The following is a 7,692-nucleotide window of genomic DNA, read 5'->3' on the forward strand; positions in this document are numbered from 1 at the left end:
CTGCTAAGCGCTTGAGTTGGTATCACACCATCTCTCTTTAACAAAAAAACTCGATGTTACGGCATCCTTTCATAAAGTTTCTTTTAACTTCGAGACAAACATACTCTTTGCATTAGAATTATATTTCCCATAATAAACATTCTTTGCATATGAGCTAGTGCTTAACATCAAGAAAGTTTCCATCATGAACTTCAAATGGAAAGTTGTATCCTCCCGAAGGACAAATTGTCTTCAGAATTCCGTTGAGCAAAGGCAACAATATTTCAAAGTTTGATCACCCTCAGGGGCACAAGAAGCGTTTGAATACTCTATAGAGTAAGTTTTCAATCAATTTGTGGCAATCAGGTCAAGATTCATAGAATCTCTCAAAGTGCTGAGTAATCAGGGGCATTCACCCAAGCACAGTCGAAGCTAATTCCAATACAGGTCAATCAGGGGCATGGTACCAAAAGTCAAGATACTGGGGCAAGATGGCTATGATAGCACAAATCTCGAGAAGTCCTTACGAGACAAATTTCTTTAAAGTCTTTACAGGCTGCGGCAAAGCACTATGCAGTGGCATTCTTTCCTCATCAGGAGGTGTCCAATTTACAGTTCGGGTGTGAGCTAAACAACTTATGAACTTGAGAACCGTCAGGGTCGTCATACTCAGCAGTTAGATACCGAAAGTCCATCACCTATTGGCATCCTTATAGTCAAAGCGAATCTGCATAACACTTTGAAAGCCAATTTCTGTTTGGTCTCTGTGAAGTAAACACTTGCTTGACCCCTTAAGCCCACTTCATGGTGGCATTCTCTTGGAGAACCAATGCATGTTTGATACTTCGGACGATGCATGTTTGACATTCTAATCACTATTTGCCTATCAGCTCATTGAATTCATTTCCGGTTTGGAGAGTTTCAAAGCCCAGATATGTGACAATCTGTTTGCTCCTGCATTTGTATATTATGGGTGAGCATCACCATCCTCTACCATATGAGGAAATCCCGTGGAGATGTCATGCTATATCCTGGGGCATTTTCATCTGTTTATCATGCAGGTACATCCTATTGAGTACACCATGTCAACACATCGGCAGATCTAGCCGAATGAGAGATTCTCATGCCCCAGCTGAGTGCATTCATACGAAGTTTTCTTTGTTCCTCGGCAAAGCACATTTCAATGCAATCTCCGTGCTTCAGAAGCCTCATTCCCCAGTGGAGTGTCTTCTCCCTAGTTGAATCATGATAGAATGGTATCTGATTCCCCAGCAAGCTCTTAATGAGATTCCTTACCTAAGTTCCTCATTCTCCCTAGTAGAGTATTTCTCTCCTCAACAGATTGACCTGTTTTCCCCAGGAGAGTCATCTTATTCCCCAGTGGAGTTGTCTTAACAAGAGGTTCTTATGCTAAGTTCCTTATCCCCAGCGGATTTCTTATCTTCTCAGTGGATCATTATGCAGAAGTATTCATCTTCCCCACTGAGTTTCTCCTCAGAAGAAACTCACATGCATCCTCAATAGAATCTGCGTCTATCAAGGATTTCCCCAGCGGAATGCGTCCTACACCAGCAAGTGGTACTCCCCATCCGAGTTGTCTTCATGACTTGCCTTTATCTCCACATCCCCGAAGTGTCGAGAATTTGTTTCTCCGATGAAGTTGCCAGGGTATTCCCTAAGCGGTCAATTGGGATGTTCTAATCCCCAAGCAGGATTTGTTCCCCAGCCAGAGCTCGCGTCTAGATTTGATCATCTCCAGCAGATTTCTGATCCATCTTTGCCAGCTCGCAATAGTGACATCTGGTCACTCATCTTGTCCTCCCCGCAGAGTTCCATACTCTCTCCAGGACTTCTTCAGCAATTCAGTGCTCCTCCGCTGTCTCCCTAAGCAACGTCCGAATCATGCATCATTCACATTGCATTCTCAAAGTGTATAGGGTCCTCCTTCTCAGGAACGTTATTCCACAAACATTCATACATGCATCATGCATAAATCATACCATATCTGTTTCTTTTTGCAGGAAAGTTATCAAGATACAAATGCCTCTCAGAGAGCAATTCGCCTAATCATTACAGGCGCTTATCCTGATGTCTAAATCAGAAGAAGTTTGTCTCCCTCTCCCTGACATTGTCAGATTAGATGAAAGTCATGCTTATTCCCGATGTCCCCAGATCGGTTGAAGATATTTGTTCCTATCCTGATTCCAGTTCAGTTGAAGGAACCGCCTCCGGATCTCTGTCGATCTTCCGAAGGAGCAAGCCTGCTGATGCCTCAGATCAGTTGGAAATATCTATGTCCTGACGATTTATTTTCGTTCAGAAGAAGAACTCGTCTGCCCAGTCTAGATGCTTACTATCAGTTGAGGATGTTTTCTTTTCCCAGCGTACACAGTTCGGAAGAGATATCTGTTCCTATCCTAATATTCAGATTCAGATTAGTTGAAGGAACCGCCTCCGGATCTCGTCGATCTTACGAAGGAGCAAGCCACTGATACCCAGATCAGATTGAGATATCTACCTGATTGACTTTGTCATTCAGAAGAGGATTGTTCTACTTATTTTCTAGCATTGAGCCTAGATCAGTTTAAAGACTTCCTTTCCCGGAGCACACAGTTTGGAAGAGATATCCGTTCCTATTCCTGATAAATCAGACTTTCAGTTGAGGGAACCGCCTCCGGATCTCGTCGATCTTGCGAAGGAGCAAGCCACTGATGCCCAGATCAGATGGAGATATCTTCCTGATTGACTTTGTCATTCAGAAGAGGATTGTTCTACTTATTTTCTAGCATCGAGCCTAGATCAGTTTAAAGACTTCCTTTCCCGGCGTACACAGTTTGGAAGAGATATTGTTCCTATTCTTGATAAACCAGACTTTCAGTTGAGGGAACCGCCTCCGAATCTCGTCGATCTTACGAAGGAGCAAGCCGCTGATACCCAGATCAGTTGGAATATCTGCCTGATTATTTAATTGCATCAGATGGAGATGTTGCCTTGGTACCCAGACCAGAGATACTTACTACCCGTTGATGCCCAGATCAACCGGAATATCTCCTTTCGATTCCCAGATCGACTAAGACATCTATCCCCGATTCCTGTTCGGAAGACATCTACTACGTCTGATATCTGATCAATCGAAGATGTGCCTTCTCTTGATACCCAGATCAATTGAAGTCTTTTCCCCTGCCTGTGGGGTTACATGTTCCTTCTTATCGCAAGTTGGAGCTATTTAATTATCCAGGTCAACTGAAGTTTTTTCTCCCTTCTTGCGGGGTGGTACATTCCTTCTTACAAGATGGAATCTTCTGTTGATCAAGAGCGCAAATTTTCGAGTTCATTCTGGTATTCAATCTCCTTCCACCTCAACAATTCGAAACTTTCATTTCTCACTCGCCAGGTTCAAGAAGTTTGAATAGGGGCCGCTGTTGCACCCCAAAATTTGCCCTCTGTCTGTGCTATAAGTTATGGATGACGTTTATTTCGTCATTCAAAAATCAAAGAAAAATGATAAAGAACTTTTGTTGTTTTGAGATCATTAAGTCAAGAGCTTGTGAGGTGAATTACAAAAGAATGATTCATGGTACAAAGTTATAAGCTTAAAGAGAGCATCATGTTCAGGGCGCCATTATACTTTTAATCGTATAAGTTTGGTTTGAATTAAAGAATTAAGGTCCCAATGATGTGAGGATGAATTTGATTTGATGATCTAATTGATTCTATTATTCATATTTTGTTTAAGACGTTTGTTCCTCAAGGATTCAAATCAAGTTAAGATCATGAGTGTTATTCAAAGACCATCAAGATCCAAAGGCTCATATTCATTCGATGGTATAGTTTTACAAGACCAAAATTCTTCATTCAGTCCTGATTCAACAAATGTTCATCGTTTAAAAAAACTCAAAATCAAAGTCATTCCTCAAAAGAAGATGAAATTGGAAGCCTTGAAGGAAAATACTCATTCAAAATTCATTTAGAAAGAGAATATTGTTCATTGATATTTCAAGTCTAACACAAAAACATACACTATTATTCATCCAAAAATTCAAGTTCTCATTCAATTTTCCGTACAACCATCATTATACAAAATTCATAAAGTTCATACACGCTACATTCCAGCATATCCATTTTATAATGATTTGAATTACATAAATAGTGGCAAAGGAATTAATTACATCTAAACCATGGTTGGTTACAACATCATATTCCGACGCAAAAGACAAAGAGGCAGCTCTGCGCATCGAGGGACCAAATCCGAGTTGCATAACAAACCTGTTGTATCAAGAAATCAATAAAAATTCAGTCAAGAAGCTACACAAAGACCCTGCAATCTCATGGCTTCACAAGGCAGAAATAAACCGAACCGGTTTCGGTTTCGGTTCGAACAAAAACGAACCAGCAGCACAAAAGAAAAGGAGGTGATAGGAAGCTCATAACAGCAATAAATAAAATCGGCATAACAGAAAACCAAAAGGGGGGAGTAAAGGGAGATCGATAACAGGATTCCAAAAAAAACGTAACAAATTTTACCTCTCTCTCCAATCTTTTGCACCATCGCTGAATCGACCTTCTTCATAACATTCATCTTCACCTTCAATCACAACACTTCTCCAATCTTCAATACTCATCTCAACCATCTCCATCACCATCAATAGAATTCTTAGATTCATACCACAAAAACCTTCAATCTCCTTCATATTTTCCCTCACTCTCTCTGGATCTCTGAACCGTGTTCATCATCCTCATCATCAACCTTCGTCCAGAATCAATAACCTCTATTACAAAAAGAACAGAGAAGAGAATAAGAAAAACATAATAGATTAGAACTCGCCTCCAACCGAAAATGTAACAAACTTCTTCAATTCTCTCTCGAATCTTCATCTTGAATAACCGATTCATCATCTTCAATCTCCACTTTTCATGAGTATCATCACCTTCAACTTTGCACAGCTAGCAACCTGCATAACAATAATTTGAAGTTCATCATCATCAGTCATCAAGAATCCACGACCTTTATCACTCTTTAGAAATCCTCACATCTTCATCTCAGAATTTCAACAACGAACAATAGAAGCACAAGAAAACGTTAATCAGAACAACGCAATAAGGATCCGTACGAAAGTTCAAAAATCACACGAAAAGAAGATTAAGAGGAAGGAGGAAAAGCGAAACTCACCGGTTCTTGAATGTTCTCTAGTTTTCTTAACATCATCGGTAGTGGAGGTACACCGGACAAACTCCGGTAATTTGAATTGGAGAATGCATTCGATTGAGAGAGATCGGAAACTCAAGACGGAGATGGAATCGAGAGATTGAGACGGGCGGAGGACGAGACGTTGGCTCATGGTGGTGTCGACGAGTTCAATCGGAGAAGAAGATTGGGAGGAGCGGCGCTCTTTGTACGTTGAATAAGGGAAACATTACTAACGTGAAAGCTACCAAACATGTAACCTAATCCCCTTTCTGTTTTGATTTTGTTTTTTAATCCTATTAATTGTTGTTAATCAGAAATTAATTGATATAAAAATCTGATTAGTTGGAACTAATTGACATTAATTGAAAATAATAATAGTCATGTGATTAGAAAGTATGATGTTGAATTGGATCCTTGGGCCTAGACAGTTGCTGCATGCTACACCTCCTTTTGAGCCCGATACACCATGATTTTTGGTGCCAAAAACTGTGATATAAACTCTGTTTGGGCTAATTTCCTGGGCCCTGCGCCCTTACCACTTGTTTACACTATAATTGCTCCACAAACCCCCCTGTGTGCATAATTCATATTAGATTTAGTTCTTTTTTTAACTAGTTTGTTGCCTATTATTTTTAGTAAAATAAAAATGTATGAAAAACAATTGTTTAATTAGCTTTTTCGCATTGATAAAAAAAGGAACAAAACATGTAATTTCCTTTGCTTGTTAGAATTTAATTTTTGTTACATAGTTTAGTTCTATTTATTAGATAAAAATGCCATGAAAAATAATTTAATCTTGTTAGATTTTTGTTTACGATTTAATTAGAACTTAATTGCTAGTATTTTCTATAGCGTGCTTCCTTGTTATTACTGATTTGATTGTTGAGATGTGAGAGGTACTTCGAGAGAGCCTTCGATTGCTTCGTGTTCCACTTTATTTGTGGGACACGAATTCGCTTCCAGTGCGATTGATTTGAGTCGTGTTCCACTTTATTTGTGGGACACGAACCAATTTTCGATGCCAGACACCTGATCTCTCATTCATTGAGATGTATACTCTTGTATTGTCTGGATTGTTTCTCTTGCAGGTTGCTCATGTGGTTATGCTCGACGTGTACCACATGTCGCTCGTGATTTATTTTCACGACAATGCTTTCTGACTTGCTTTGCTTAATGATGGCTTACGCGAAGTATTCCGGACTTTTCTGCTTACGCTTGCTAGCTCATTGAGGATTTTCTATCCGTTCGGTATTGTCTCCTTGTCCCCTTTACCGCTTTCCGCATCATCCTATAACATGAGAAGTAGGACTTAGACATGCATCTGGCAAAGTGATAAGTGCCAAAATGTTGTTATTTTGAGTATATAATTGTGGCACTTATCGATTCTATTCATTCCGTTTTTGTAATAAAATCCCCACTTTTGTGTATATATTCACATTATTTAGTTTTCATATGTTTTATATACCGTTTAATAGTTTTTCCTTTGTTTTTATAAGTATTCATGCTTATTGGAGCCTCGAGGAATAAAGTGTCGAAGGCACGGCTCCGATTGCGCGATTTTGGATCAAATAAGCAAGATTTGTGCAGAGAGGTCCGCTCAGCGGCGTGTAAGCGCGCTTTCCATGGGCGAACCAATTTTCCTTGCCGCTAAGCGGCAGCTCTGGCCGCTAAGCGGAGCCCTGTTTACTGTTCTAGATATTTTTGTAATACGTGTAGTCCGCTCAGCGAGGTTTGGCCGCTAAGCGGCCGTAGCAGAAAATGTGTTTATATTTCTTCATTTGTAACATTTTTAGGGTATGGTTTTGGAGAGTTTTTGGTTCCAACTCCATCATTTTCATTCTTAGATCAAGATTACCTTAGAAGACAACACCGGGTCATGCACTTGGAAGATCGGAGGTGGATTTCTCATCAACCGGAGCTGACAACCCGCGAGATGTTTGGTTTATCTCTTCTATTCTTTGTGTATTTCTTTTGTGTTGGGTTTGTTTGTATATTTACTTGAATCTTACGTATATTTACCGATTATATGTTATGTTTAACTTGCTTTACAAATTTATGTTGATTGTTATTCTGGATTTTTGCTCTGTGCTGGAGATTTGAGTTGCTTTAGAGATAAACCTCTTGAATCTTTATCTAGGATGATAATCTGTTGGTTCTGTACTCTAGAGATAGATTTAGAGCTAGCATTCACCGTTTGTATCTGTTCTTAATGCTTTTGTGTTTGAGCGGCGCGCGAGAGATCGCTGACGTGAGCACACGGATGTTCTCGTGAGTTCGTGTTAGAGATAACCTTAGTTGTGAGATGACCTCGTTTGTGCTCCAGAGATGGACACTTATGTGAGAGATACGTGATGACATAGATGAGTATCGTAGGTTGAGTATAATGGGTCGGTAAGTGTATGTTTGTGAAGAGTGAATATATTTACATTCCTGATAAGTTAATTCTCTTCTAAGAATGTGTTTATTCTTTTACTGTCTATATCTTTGTTTACTTTTTGCTCATTCAAACTCAAGCTCGAAATCGT

General features: G+C 39.7%; 1 long non-coding RNA gene across 1 annotated transcript; it reads right to left on the reverse strand.

Moving 5' to 3' along the window:
- Positions 1-3,982: 3,982 nt before the first annotated feature.
- LOC131637915 (uncharacterized) lies at positions 3,983-5,489 on the reverse strand. Its single transcript, XR_009294528.1, has 3 exons — positions 5,150-5,489; positions 4,504-4,931; positions 3,983-4,245 (listed from the first exon to the last, which is right to left on the reverse strand). It is a non-coding gene; the product is annotated as an uncharacterized LOC131637915 (long non-coding RNA).
- Between the last annotated feature and the right edge of the window lie 2,203 nt (positions 5,490-7,692).

Source organism: Vicia villosa, unplaced genomic scaffold, assembly GCF_029867415.1.
Source record: "Vicia villosa cultivar HV-30 ecotype Madison, WI unplaced genomic scaffold, Vvil1.0 ctg.002110F_1_1, whole genome shotgun sequence".
NCBI classification, from domain to species: domain Eukaryota; kingdom Viridiplantae; phylum Streptophyta; class Magnoliopsida; order Fabales; family Fabaceae; genus Vicia; species Vicia villosa.